Source organism: Piliocolobus tephrosceles, chromosome 11 (assembly GCF_002776525.5).
Source record: "Piliocolobus tephrosceles isolate RC106 chromosome 11, ASM277652v3, whole genome shotgun sequence".
In the NCBI taxonomy this organism is placed as follows: Eukaryota; Metazoa; Chordata; class Mammalia; order Primates; family Cercopithecidae; genus Piliocolobus; species Piliocolobus tephrosceles.
This window is the reverse complement of record NC_045444.1, coordinates 121,281,161-121,295,322: the sequence shown is the minus strand read 5'-3', so window position 1 is coordinate 121,295,322 and position 14,162 is coordinate 121,281,161. Positions and strand designations below refer to the sequence as shown.

The 14,162-nt window shown below is 53.2% G+C and overlaps 1 protein-coding gene across 5 annotated transcripts in view; it reads right to left on the bottom strand.

The window, feature by feature from the left end:
• SH3BP4 (SH3 domain binding protein 4) overlaps nucleotides 1-14,162 on the bottom strand; it is a 102,445-nt gene that overhangs the window by 43,723 nt on the left and 44,560 nt on the right. The window lies entirely within an intron of this gene.

Genomic DNA, 14,162 nt, shown 5'->3' with positions numbered 1-14,162 from the left:
AAGACGTTATTAGCTGGGATCCCCAAAATAGGCTGAATGTGGGCAGCATGGAGAGAAAGGAAGGTAGAGGGTTTTCTCCTGGACATGCCAACGTGGGGTACCCATAGGAGGAGCAAACACATGGCTCTGGCAGTGAGAGGTAAATCTCAATTAGATCTGGAATAGACTTTTGGGGAGAGATCCATAGAGAGAGGATGAGATCAAGGCTATGGGAAGGAGGCCAGGGTCAAGGGCAGGACCCCAGAGAACAGTTACCATCAAAGGCGGGCCAGCTAGCAAAGAGCAGAGACAGATGCAGACAGAGGCCAAGCAGAGAGAGAAGAGACACGACAGAGAAGCTGAGAAATAATGGAGGCCAACGGAAGGAGCTGAATCCCCAGAGCACTCTTGGACGCAACGACCTAGGAGCTCCGCCCTCCAGGGTCCCGGGCACACCACGGCCCCCTCTCAAACTCTCCTTTAAGATCCTCTTATCTCTGGCCCATTCCATGACACTTTGGTCCCTTCAACCATCCCGCCATACTGGAGCGAGCCTCTGAGTTTTGTTCCTTGGAAGTGGAGGGGCCAACTGCCTTTGCAGAGTGGAGGCCCACAGCAGACAGACACACGCTGCAGGCCAGACGGCACCTGCAGAGCTCAGAGGGGAGCTGGGCAGCAGGAGGGCCCAGACAGCACTCCAGGAAGCCTGCTTATCCCAAGTAATAGTCCTTCAGGTGGTAAGGAGGCAAGTCTATTCTACCCGGAACCATTTCTATTTAAACAAACTCACCAATGGGTCAGTGATGAACATTTAGCTCTCAGCTATGGGGAAACGCTCTTATGCAAATCAGCTGATTTCTAGACAGTCCCAGAGAACACAAGCTGTCCTTCCACCTGTCCCTTGGGCAAATGCCAGCCCAGCCCCTGTAAGCCAGCTGGAACCCCAGTGCTGTGCTGGTGTGGTGGAGGTAACAGGGCAGTCAGACAAAAACAGGCAGGCAGCAGCCAGCTGCTCCCATTGCTCTCTTTTTTAAAGCAAAGCATAAATGAGCAAAGTGTGTGAATCACCCCGTTTTTCAGTAGGGCCTCTACTACAAGCCCATACCAGGTGGAGATAAAATGGAACAAAACTTACCCAACAGGTTTCCTAGCAGGAGAATGAGTTCACCAGAGGCCGGTGGCCTTTTGATAATTCACAGCTTGTTTGCCTTGGAGTTTTTACAGTGACGTAGGGAGGGGTGCTTGGAAAGGGCACCAAGAGTGATCCAGAGCTAGAGGACACCGCCAGAACCAAGGGGAGCTTGGAGAAGCTTCTTTCTTGTCTCCAACTAGAAAGTACCTAAGAAGCATTATTCTACACAGAGGGTACCAAAAACAGAATCAGGAGAAAATAACCACCTACAAGGAGAAGCGGTACAAGAGGCAGCACCTCAAGCGTTCTCCACCCCCTGCTTTATTTCGCCATGGTTCCTGAGCAGGCCTCAGCTGGTTCTTCCTGGCGTTTTCTCTCCGGCCCTCCTGGTGCCCTGCAGGGAGGCTGCAGCCCAGAGTTCATGCCAGGCGACCACACAAGCCCCCGCTGCATCAAAGGGCCTCCCTCCCATCAAGTGGCTGTCCCAGCCCAGGGCTTCAGGCTGGCTGAGCTGGGAGGTGAGGCTGGCAAACAGGCCTCCTTCCTTTCAGCTTATATACATCCTGCGGTGGCCCCTCAAGCTGTGCCACACCTCTCCGGGCACCAGCTCCCACCTAACAGCTCACAACACCGTTCCCACCCAGGCTGGAGAGGAAGGCCACACAGAGGGCCACGTCCCAGAGCAGCTTTCCTGACAGCTCTGAAACCTCCGAGCCACCCAGCTGCGGCTTTCCCTTTCCCGCGGGGGTGCAGCTCACGGGGCATCGGCCACCGCCTACGCTGGTCCTTCTTGGCCTCCTTCAGAGAGTCTCCTCCCCTGCCTGTCCTTGATGTCCAACCTCTCCGGTGTCCATCCCTGCTCTGCTGGTCTCCTCGCTGGCGCATTCTCCTGGGGTGCCTGAGTCCGCCCTGGGAATGGCTAGGAGCATCTCTCCTGATGCTCAAACCTTGTCTCTACCCTGCCTCCTCAGCACCACCCACAACTGCCCCCACGGGCTCAGGATGGCTGCAGCCTGGGCTCAGGATGGCCACAGCCTCTCAAGCACTGCACACCTGGCCTCTTCTTCCCCAGATAGCAAGTGGCAGCGCCCAGAAATCCCTCATCCTAAACTCTTCCTTCCTCTAAAACCAGTCAATCAATTCTCTAGGTGAAATAGCACTTTGTCTGGAAAATGATTTATCCACATCACCACTGCTGACATTTGGGGCCAGATCCGCCTTCGCTGTGGGCTGTCCTGGGCACCGTACGATGTGCAGCAGCGTCCTCAGGCTCTACCCACCCCATGCCGGTTGGAACCTCCTCCCTCCTCCCTGAGAGGTGACAACCACAAGTCTCCAGACATTGCCAAATGTCCCTGGGGGGCTGGGAGACGCAAGGTCAAACCGGGTGAGAAGCCCTGTGGTAAAGGATCAGAGTCAGTATCTGGGTCTTTTCAGGCCATTTGGTCTCCAGAGCAAACTGGAGGAAGCAGGGAGGAGTTGCTCTGGACCCCACCTGCCGTCTCTCCATCTCTGACCAGCTCCCCTCTGCGCCCCCCGCCCCTGCCTTTCTGTAGGGACTCACCTGTCTCACCTGGACTCTCCCCCTCAACTGCCTCCACTGCCTCCCCTCTACTTGATTTCTCAGATGTGGGTTCACCTGACCCTAGGAAATGGAATTCATTTCCATCCTGACCGGGATGATGACACCCTTTACCCACGGCCAGGCCCTGTGCTAAATGTTCCATCAGCTCATTTAAGTCTCTGAAGCAGGTCCGATGAGTAGAGGAAATGGAATGGATTTGGAGAATGAACTTGTCTAAGGACACACAGATGCAGCATGGCACCCCCAATCTTCCTCACTAAACAGGCACCATCGGCCATGTTGCTGCTGTCACTGAGGTCCTGCCCTGGTTCCCCCTCTCTTTATCTCCCCTGACCCAGCCCCTCTTTGAACCCCCAGGCAAAACCCAGATGGAGGGTCAGAGCTGGAGGGTCTTGGCAGCCATGCAGCAGTACAGACGGATGCTTCCATTTGGGAACAGGCCTCACGCCCTTGGCCTTGCCAGTCTCATCCGAGAGCCCGCAGGGTGCTGGCCCAGCAGAAATCTAGGCTGGGCGGCCCCTGGCAAAGCAGAGCGAGGGGGTCCCCTGAGTCCACAGGCTCCTGAGGACACAGGCCCCCGGGAGCACAGGCCCTCTGCTTCTGAGAGTCCTGTGGTCCCAACTGCAGCCAGCCCAGCACCATCGGGACCTTCATCCGCTGGCTTCCTTCCGGGAATGCTTTTGTATCACAGCTAAAAATCCATTAGGAATAAAAGGCACTATGCTTCGTTTCCTAAAAAAAAAATGCTACCCCACAGATTTTTGATGGATCCACTCTTGACCAAACCCACAATGCGTATGACACCCCCCAGGCAGAAAGTAGCTGCTCTGAGATTTTCTGAACACACCCACGCCCAGCCCAAAGGAAAAGGGCAGGAAAGAAAAAAGCCTCGAGGAACAAAGCCCGCGAAGACAAAGGAGACTGAGGCTGACTCCCGTCTCCCACCTGCTGTCCTTTTTCCATCCTGCTCGCTAGGTCAGAAAAGCCGTGGCCGGCGTGTGCTCTGGGTACAAAGCAGGCCCCGCACTCAGGTCACTCCGCTCCAGCCAGCCCAGCACCATGCCAGGACAGGCGGCTCCTGCCCAGGATCAGTGGCTGGGGCCAGACAGTGGCAGGGGCTGGGCGGGCTTCCTACTCACCCAGGGATCAAAACCTGCCCCTGGCAACTCCCACAGCCAGGAACTCAGGCAGGCACGCAACAGCGGGATTCCAACTGCAGGAGCTAAGAGTGCTTGGCTGTTCGTAGCCCCCACGAAGCCAGCCTGCTTGGGACCCTGGGACGGCCAGCGCTGGCTCCTTTACAATGGGCCACCTTCCCAAAGCCAGCATGCTCCGGCTCTCCTCCCGTTCTGCCCCCACTGTATTTTGTAAGATGTGTGTGAAACCTGCAAAGCTTGGATCCCTGGGAGGGTTCAGCAAACAAGCCCTTCCTTTGAAGCTCTGAAAGGCAGAAGCACGAGAGAGGTCAGCCTGTAGCCTGGGCACAAGGAAGCCGAGATCAACAACTAAGTGGGGTGGCAGAGGCGGGGGTTCAGCAACTCTGAGGGGTTCTTGGTGTCAGGGGAAGATTTGCTGAAATGCAGGTTCTGCGCCTGCCTCGGAGATCTTCACTCATTCGGGCTGAGACACCACTCAAGGTCCCAACAGGAAAGCGGCAATTTACAACAGTGCGGGGACCCCGGGGGGAAGTGACGCTAGAGAAGCCTCTACTGGAACCTGGGGGAGACAGGGACCCCCATTCAGGAAAGCTGGAGTCAGCCCCAGGCGAGGGGCTCCCCGACACTTCCCTCTCCACCGCAAGCCAGAAGGCAGGGGAGCCCCTGGGGTGCAGCCAATTCAGACCACTCCCTGGGCCAACAGCACAGCAGGGCTGGGAGGGACAGACAGACAGACAGACATGGCCAGCACAGGGGAGGCCCGGGAAGCTGCTTTTTCCCCACAAGCCTCCTATGCGACACCTGGGCAAACACCTGGTCTAGGTCTGTTGTTGACTACCCTGCTCTCCACAAGCAATGCTTCCTTGCACTCCTGTGTTAACACCAGGGGGATCTGCAGGCGGAGAGCACCTAGCACAGGCCTTTATACGACAGCGAACCTTGCTGGTCCATGCCAACAGCGAGTTCAACAACAGACCAAGCCCTAGCTCCTGGGAGATCCATAAAATCCTGGGGATAGGCATGGGATGGGGGAGAAGGAATCAAAAGCCAGGGATCTCTCCAAGAACTTGGGAATGAGAGAAGACAGCCTTAGAATAGAATTAGATCAGATACATGAATCCTAGTAGCACCAGTCAAAAGAGCCAGAAGGTGGCAACGACCCAAATGTCCATCAACGAATGAAAGTGTAAACAAAAAGTGATACAGCCATACAATGGAATATTATGCAGCCATTAAAAGGAATGGGATTCTGAGACATGCTGCCATGTGGATGAACCCTGGAAACACTCTGCAGTGAAAGAAGACAGTCACCAAAGGCCACATACTGTATGGTTCCATTTATAAGTCATGTCCAGAATACACAAATCCATAGGAATCCATAGACACCAACAGCAGAGCAGTGGCTGTCAGGGGCTGGAAGGAGGGGCAGCGACTGCTAATGAGGGCCCTTTAGGGTTGAAAAAATGTTCTGGAAATTGATAGAGGTGGTGGTTGCACAACTTTGTGAATATTCTATACAGCACAGAATTGTGACATTTCAAAATGGTAAATTATATGTTATGTGAACTTCATTTCAATAATTTTTTTAAAAAATAATGAAATCCTATAAAGAAGCAAAGTCACTGTAAAGAGGCCCAGTGCCACTGAGGCCACTACAGGCAATGACACCTTAAGAAGCTGCCCACGAGGAACCCATCTGGGGCTAAAATATTATGCACATGCACAGAGAACAGTCTGGAAAGATGCATTTATTAAAAAGAACTGGGACACTGACAGCATATTTTTTTATCATGAACAATAAACTACTAAAGCAGAGAAAAAGAAAACCTATGTTTAGTTAGGAGTTAGGAGGGTCCCTAGTCAGTCAGGCCCAGGGAAAACGCCACCAACAGGAGAAGCCGTGGCAAACTTCACCAGTGACAGCCAGGAGCTGGGAGCTGTTGGGGTGCTAACAGGCAGCCCCAAAGCCTGCAGTCCCACTGGAGCAATGCACCCCACAGAGGGCAGTTACCTAGGGCCATCTTGGGTGGGTTTTAGGACTCTAAAAACCTAACTCAAATGAGCTAAGAAAAAACAGGAACAGACCGTGGCCCCTAAAATCACACCAAGGTGAGGACAGGGGTGGGGCCATCGCTGGAGCCAACTGGATGCAGACACTCCAAGTCCCCCAGCCTCTAGCCTCTGTGACCATCGCTGTGAGTTCAGCTTCTGTGAGCCAGAGCCACATCTCCCTGCATAGGAGCGTGACTGGGAAGGCGTCACACGCCCATAACTGCGACTTCTCACTCCCACTTTACAGATGAGCAAACTAAGGCCCAACAGAGGTCAGCGAGCAGAGCCATGCAACTGTTCCTCAGCAAGATTCGACCCCCTCTACCCGCAAGACCAGACAGTTTAGTTCCAGAGTCCAGGCTACACACAGGTGCTGGCAAAATGGGAAGAAAACAGGGTCTGCTTCTCAGCAGATGAAACAGAAAACAGACTGTAAACAGCCCCCATTCTGCTCTCACGCCCCTGACCTGTACAGTGAGGATGCATTATCTGCACCTCCAAAGTATCCCCTTTCTTCCTGTCAAATGAATACATTGGTACCCTAGCCTCCATGGCCTGGGTTTGTAGGATCGAAGTCCACCCCAGAATCTGGTGTTTGAATGCCAGGCCCTGGCCAGAGGAGAGCTCTCCTCGGTCACACTGGTTCCAGCCCTTGGGTTCTACTTCCCGGGTCCCCACTATGGAGGACTGAAAGGACAGGGCCACGCTGGCCCTGCTGCCAGCCACACCCCATCCACCAAAGCCCTGGGTTTATTTGATCAGAAGCCTATTCACGTGTGTTATCTTGAAGATTTTCTAAAGAAACGTAGCATCCGAGCTGGGCAAACTATTTCATAGCAACTTAGATGCAGACCTGCCTCCTGGCACACATCTATGCCTGGGCAGATGGCAGCCAGGTTCAAGTTACTTCAAGTTCTTTTGAAATCAAGAGATCAAAGGCAGAACGGAATCAGCATTCCCATTAGAGGTTCATCTGGGCCCTCCTTGGAATCTGCTACTGTCAGCCAACTCCTCCCTCTGCTGACAATTCTGGAATCTTGCGTGGCCTTCTGTGATCTGAACCCAGCCCATTTGCTCTGGGTACACTATGTCATGGCACTGGGATCAGAAGTTTCTGTTTGGGCCCATCCCTGCCAAATGCCTGACCCTTTTTGATTTACTTGTTTTGTTTTTGAGACAGGGTCTCACTCTGTCATGCAGGCTGCAATGCAGTGCTGTGATCACAGCTCACTGCAGCCTTGACCTCCTGGGCTCAATCAATCCTCCCACCTCAGCCTCCTGAGTAGTTGGGGATACAAGTGTCACCAGCACGACTGGCTAACTTTTTGCATTTTTTATAGAGACCAGGTTTTGCTATGTTGCCCAGGCTGGTCTTGAACTCCTGGACTCAAGTGATCCGCCTGCCTCAGCCTCCCTTGGATTACAGGTGTGAACCACTGCATCCGGCTTGACCTTGGTTTGATGATTATTTAGCTTCTCTGAGGCACAAGTCTCCTCATCTGCAAAACGAGGCTGCTAATGAATACTTGGCTCAACCCACCTGTCCTTGAGAAGATTATGCAACATAACAAACCCAAGAGAGCTTGACAATCTATAAACCACTGTGCACAATGTAAATATAAAATAAGCCTGCAAGAGAGTTCTTCAAACCCTGTATGGTAACAGTTCTCTCCCGCAGCTTCCCCTTCGCCAAATCTGACGATGGCCCCAGAATTGCATCACTTAAAAACTTACCCTCTGGCCCGGTGTGGTGGCGCACACCTGTAATCCCAGCACCCTGGGGAGGCCGAGGCGGGTGGGTCACCTGAGGTCAGGAGTTTGCGATTGGTCTGGCTAACATGGTGAAACCCTGCCTCTGCTAAAAATACAAAAATGAGCCAGGTGTGGTGGCGCACACCTGTAATCCCAGCTACTCTGGAGTCTGAGGCAGGAGAATCACTTGGACCCGGGAGGCGGAGGTTGCAGAGGTGAGATTGCGCCACTGCACTCCAGCCTGGGCAACAGAGTAAGACTCCATCTCAAAAACAAAAAACAAAAAGCAAAAACAACAACAAAAAAAACACCTAATCCTCCTTTGAGAGCCCACTCATAATTCCTCTTCAAATGCAGCACTGAAATGTCCGGGCTTGAATACCAGGAAGCCCGAAGACTCATCTCTCCAGTCACCTCTCCACAGGCTCCCTGGAGGCCGCCTCTTGCCCTGGACTGTGGGTTTCTATTAACCTACCTAGGGAAGCACCTTCGACTCTCAGGTGTCATTCAGACGAAGACCAAATTCAATGAAAAACCTAAAGATAATGTTCAGAAGCCAGGTCTTCCCTGTTCTGCAAGTGGGCAAAGAATACATGTACTTAATGAAAAGCACAACAAATAAAAGCTACATAAAGGGAAGGAGAGTTTTACACTCTGGCTTCTGTCAAGTGTCATCTCTGTTTCAGCTGCACACTCCAGCCACGACGTTCAGGCCCCATTCAGGCCCCGTTAGGTCCCACCCCGGCTTATCTTATCTCCAAGTGCGATAGGCTTGCCTGAGGCCTATCTTATCTCCAAGTGCGATAGGCTTGCCTGAGGCCTGCCTCCAGCTCAGAGGTTGGTAACATTTTTTGAGGGTGCAAATCCTCTAAGGAATCTGACAAAGTCTCTGGACCCTCTCTTTAGAAAACCATCTCCACCTGTAAATTTCTGCACGTAGTTTTAGGGGTTTCACAGACCCTCTCAACGGGCCACGCCAAGGGCCCAGGAGCCCAGGATAAACACATCTGTTCTGTTACTGATAACAGTTACCTTCAGAAGCCCAAGGCTGGGAAGAGCAGCAGATGCCCCAGGTCAAGCCAGAGCCTCTGTCAACACTGTTTATAATTAATTTCTCAAAAACTGGAGGCAGAGACGAGGTTGTGCGCCCCAGCTCAGACACAAAAGTGAGCACCGTGTAAACGGGATTTATGGGCAATGACAAGGTAAGAAGAAAAAGAATCAAGTTGTGTTTACTGAGAGCAAAGTCCAGAGCTGCTGCCTGGAGGAAGGAAAGGGGTCAGAACGAGGTGACGCCTGCCCACAAGCAGCTGGGACAACCGGGAGATACCACCAGTGCAGAAAAAGGCAGAAACCACATGGAGGCTGCTGGCAGTGGGGACGGGCCCCAGTGTGTGGGGCACCAGACGGAGGGTAGGATGCAGGACAAGTCCCTGGCCTTTATGTCTCTGCTTCCTCCTCTGCCAAATGCAAGGCTGGGCTCTGTGATCTTTCAAGTCCCTCTGGCCCTCCAACAGAGTGGAAAGGAGATTTCGGGCACACCACATGTGGGGCTCCAGGACCTGCCACCATGCAACGGGGACATGAACATCGCAGCTTGACGTCCTCTGTGTCAGTGACTCAGAGACAAAGGATCAGAGCCCGACCCCAAGATCCAGGCTTCCCCTTCTGGCTAAGCCTCTTGCTGACTTCTTGGAAGGAGGAGCCTCATGTTATTAGTGGATCATGCTAATCCCTCCTCTGACCTTCATATCCCCTGGAACCAAAGGGCGGGGCCCAGATCAGGAGAGCAACCTGCATGGGAGAATAGCATGAATGAAATGTCAGGGACAGGGGTGGCCCCTCTGGTCACATCAATAACATATTAACAGTGAAGCCACACAGCTCAGGCTGGGGGGCCTCCATAAGCAGATGAGAGAAGCGAGGTCCAGAGAGGATACAGGACTTGCTTAAAGTGATGGGGTTGTGGGGACTTTCGAAAGGAAGGAAGAAGGGAAGGAGGGAGGGAGCTTGCAGAGAAGCCCAGCTGAGGATGAGTGACACTTCCCTGATTGCCTGGGGGTCCCAGTGGCTGTCGCTGCCTGGCCCAGGCACACCCCCAGTCCAGAAACCCCTGTGGCCTCACCCCTCCCCAGATGGATCAGCGGTGGAGACCAGGTACAGGTGGATCAATCCACAGCAGACCCAGAGCTTGAGCTGGCCCAACCAGCTGCTTCTGAGACTGAGACTTGGATGCTCAGAAACTCAAAAGCGGCCCAAGGGCAGGTCCTGCAATGGGCTTCTGCACCTTGGCTGGCGGCCACTCCCGGGTCAGGTGTGCGCTGGTGGTGAGCAGCAGAGGCCAGGTGATGGAGCCAGCCACACAGGTGAGAGGAAAGTGTAATTTTTGATGGCCAATTCATTTATCAAAGTTTGAGAAGACTCACTATGCTCTGTTTCTGGATCATTCCAATAATCCTGCCCCCTTTTCTTCTTGAGCAAGTCTGAGGGTATCTTCGATTCCTTCTTAGTCTTTGAGAACCTTCAGAGACCCAGGTGCCATCTTTACCAGAGGAAACTGAGGTCCGAGGAAATTGATTTATATAACATGCTATTGTGCCAATAATTGAAATCTGTCTATGCTTAGTCAGAAGCTCTTCGCATAGGTATTTTTCGGACCCAAGAATGAAATACATCCAGGTGCCCTTCTGAAATTGCAGTCAGCCCAGTCAACTTGAAGGAATGAACTAACAACAGGGTGGGGGACAACTCCAAGCACAGAGACAGGAAAATCAGGGCTTTTCTGATTTGATGGGAAGGTTCTTCCAAACGGGAGCAGATTTCAGCAAGAGATTCAAAGGCTCTTGAAATAAATAATAGTGGAGTCTCTCTTTGACTGACATCTTTTGTCCCCACAGCCTCGTGTATGTTAAAAATCCCTCCTGTGAACTCACGACATGCTTGCTTTGAGAAAGGTGTAAGGCTGGCTAGTTATGACACCACAGAACAAGCCTCTTAAGAAGGCAGGCACTGTTCTTAGTCCAGTGTGTCGCCGGGAGTGCGGCTCACGTTTCTTTCTCCGCCGTGCAGATTCCCCAGCTTCCCTTCGGCGGCTGACGGCCTTACCAATGTGCACTTGCAGCGGTTTATTCACTGAGGCCCTGCGGACATTGTCACCGGAATGCAGAGGCTTGGAGAGACGCTGAGCACGGCTTCCCGTTCAGCCGCTGCATGGCCTCAAGTGCCCTTCTCCTCCGTTGGATTATCTGCTGATAACCCGGAGGTCAGGCCTTGGCAGGTGCAGAATCAGTGCCTGCAGGTCACCTCAATGGACAGTCCAAGCAGACCTGGTCGTGCTATTAAGGACACTGGCCTTAGTTTCTCTGTCCCAAGGATGTATGAAAGCCAGGATCACTGTCCCAGATTGAAGGCCACGGGGACTTAGCCCAATGCAAACCTCAAAAGTAAACCAATTCGTGGTTGCCAGAGGCGGGGGCAGGGGCAACGGGAGTGGTGACGTAGCGAGTACAGGGTGCTCTTCCAGGGTGATGAGGAAGTTTTGAAACGAGACAGAGGTGGAGGTGACACAGCACCAAGAATGCGCTCGATGCCCACTGCAGGGGTCAGCTGGATGTCATGTGACTTTCACTCCGAAACCAAAACCAGCAAACAGAAAGCTCAGCAAACACACACAGGGCTAGGAACCAAACACACACAGGGCTAGGAACTTCGGAGACTCTCAGTCTGAAGGGACCCCTGATCACCAAACACACACAGGGCTAGGAACTTCGGAGACCCTCAGTCTGAAGGGACCCCTGCAGACTTCCCATATGGTCCGGGCAGGAGGTATCCAGGCAGAGCCGGCATGGCCAGTTGCCCTGCGGAGAGTGGGTGATTACGCTACCACCCATTTCTTCACTGCACCTTCAACTGTCGTGTGAATTCACAGTCCTAAGAAAAAGAATCATGCTTACCTGTTCATTTTTACATCTCCTGTTTGTGACTTACAATGTATTCCCATTGGCCAGTCTAGAGTGCGGGGGGGGGGGGGGGGGGGCCAGCCCCCGTGGTTCCGGGGCCCCCCCCCCCGGTTTAGGAGGCACACAAATGCAGCTGGACTCCAGGCTAAGCTCCGAGACTTCTTTCTTTTTGAGACAGAGTCTCGCTCTGTCGCCCAGGCTGGAGTGCAGTGGTGCCATCTCGGCTCACTGCAAGCTCCGCCTCCTGGGTTCAGGCGATTCTCCTGTCTCAGCCTCCCAAGCAGCTGGGACTATAGCGTCCGCCACCATGCACAGCTAATTTTTTGTATTTTTAGTAGAGACAGGGTTCACTGTGTTAGCCAGGATGGTCTGGATCTCCTGATCTCATGATCCGCCTGCCTCAGCCTCCCAAAGTGCTGGGATTACAGGTGTGAGCCACCATATCCAATCCGCTGATACTTCTTAATCACCCTCTGAACTTGAACTTGAATGAAGTAGTCTGGGTTTCTGAGTACTCTGAGATGAGTTTCTCATCTGTGAAACAGGCAGGGTGTTCGCAGGACTTGAACAGACACAACTACAGAGGGTGGGTGTTGAAGCCGCCGGGGGCTGAAGCTCACCCTTCCCAGCCATCAGTGGGATGGTGGGAACAACCACAGGGGCAGGCCTTGTGGGGCCTCGGTCCTGCACCGGCTCTGTCCTCTGGCTGACACTTCCCGGAGGAGCAGTCGGTCCTGCTCTGCTGCAGGCCTCTGTTTCCTCAGTCGTTCTGGTCTCAGAAACTGAGTCAGGGAGCATTTCTGCTGCCTCCTTTGTCCTGAAGGACACCAGGCACCAGGATAAATTACCTCAGATGGTGATGACCAAGGGAGCAGGAACAAGTTAACAACTTGAACCCACGAGGGGGGAACTACATGCAAATCACAAAATTTGCCACGGGCAAAACTCAGGGCATGGAAACAGAAACCCTGGGCAGCCCTGTCTCTCACTGACCCCCAGGCAAATCAGACTGTGACTATTCAGAGGCACCAAGAAAACACTGCATGTATGCCTCTGGGAAAACAAGGCAAAACGAAAATCAGCTCGGTGGCCTGTGGATGGTCTCTAACTGCTGTGAGGACCCACGCCCCCAAGCACCCCTAAACTTCACCTAGAGGTGCATGCAACGCTCTGCCCACTGTATCCAGGGCAAGTCTGGGTGCACCTCCCTCACCAGTCTCCCGGAAGCTTGTGTACCCACCATGGAGACCAGCGGGCACCACTGTGGGATGGCAATGCCCGTCCCACCCTCCCGTTTCTCTTCCCAGACATTTTGCTGCCCCAGTAACTCTGGCACAGGGTCAGAAAAAGCAAATCACATGCGTGCCGCCCAAGGAACTGCTGCAGCCCAAGAGGGACCCCCATTAACCTCCTCCTGCTTCGCTCAGGATGGGGCCTGCTCTGGCAAAGCCCCAAATGCAAAGTCCAGCGAGGCGAGCCCATGTGGGGGCCACCAGAGAACCACGCTGCACAGTTTATCTAGAGACAAGAACCCCCACGTCTCTCCAGTTTATCTAGAGACAAGAACCAAGCTGCAGTAGTCGCCTTTGATTTTAGAAACCCCCGCTTTCTGACCAATGCCAGGCCAAAAGAATGCCAGGAATGTGGACGCCTTTCAGGAGGGTTCACCGCAGCCCAAAGAGACCACAGCCTCTGGGGCCAGGGGCTGCACTTATAAGGAAAGGCCTGCTGGTGGCCTCTGCCTGGGCTGAAGTGTTTCAAGTCGCTGAGGCACCAGTGGGCGGAGGACTGACCCTAGGACCAGAAAACCCCTGAATTCCTCACGACACTGTGAAAAGCCCTGAGCCTCCTCCTGAATGTCTCAAACCTTCTCTCCACCCTAAGGCACAGGCAGATACTGGAAAACAAAGACACAGGACAGAAAGGGTGGGGGGAGATGTTTAAACAAAATCCAGTCAGCTACCCTCAGTTTACAGGATTTAAGAAAAACCTGAAACAGTGCAAGTAGCTGCCTGCTTTACTTAGAAGGGTTTTTAAAATTCCAACATGGCCCAAACAGCAAGCTGCGGCTTCTCAACTCCCCCTTCGGCCTTGAGCATCCAAATGTAGCGTTTACTGAGATCAATCCTTTCTGCTTGCTGGGGAAAGACTCGTATGTTGCTTTTTAAGCAAACGGAGGCTGTGCCCTACGAGGTAGGCGATCCTATCCAACCGACTTTACAAAGGAGGGTGTTCCTTCTATTGCCAACCAGGACGATAAAGGCCAAGAACAGCCAAGAAAACCTCCAGGAACATTTTACCAGAACACCATTTAATCCACCTCTTCCTCATGAACACCAGCCAAGGCTTCCTTGGAACATTTTCTGCCAGCGTGTTTCAAGGACAAATGCTCCCCCGACGCCCCAGGGAGGGTGACCTGTAACCGCGGGTCGTCCCCATCTCGTTGCAGGTAACCTCCTGCGACTTGAGAACAATCCCTCCTTTGTGCACACACCATAGGAGAGGACAGCCAACCTGGGCTCTGTCACACACCACAGGAGAGGACA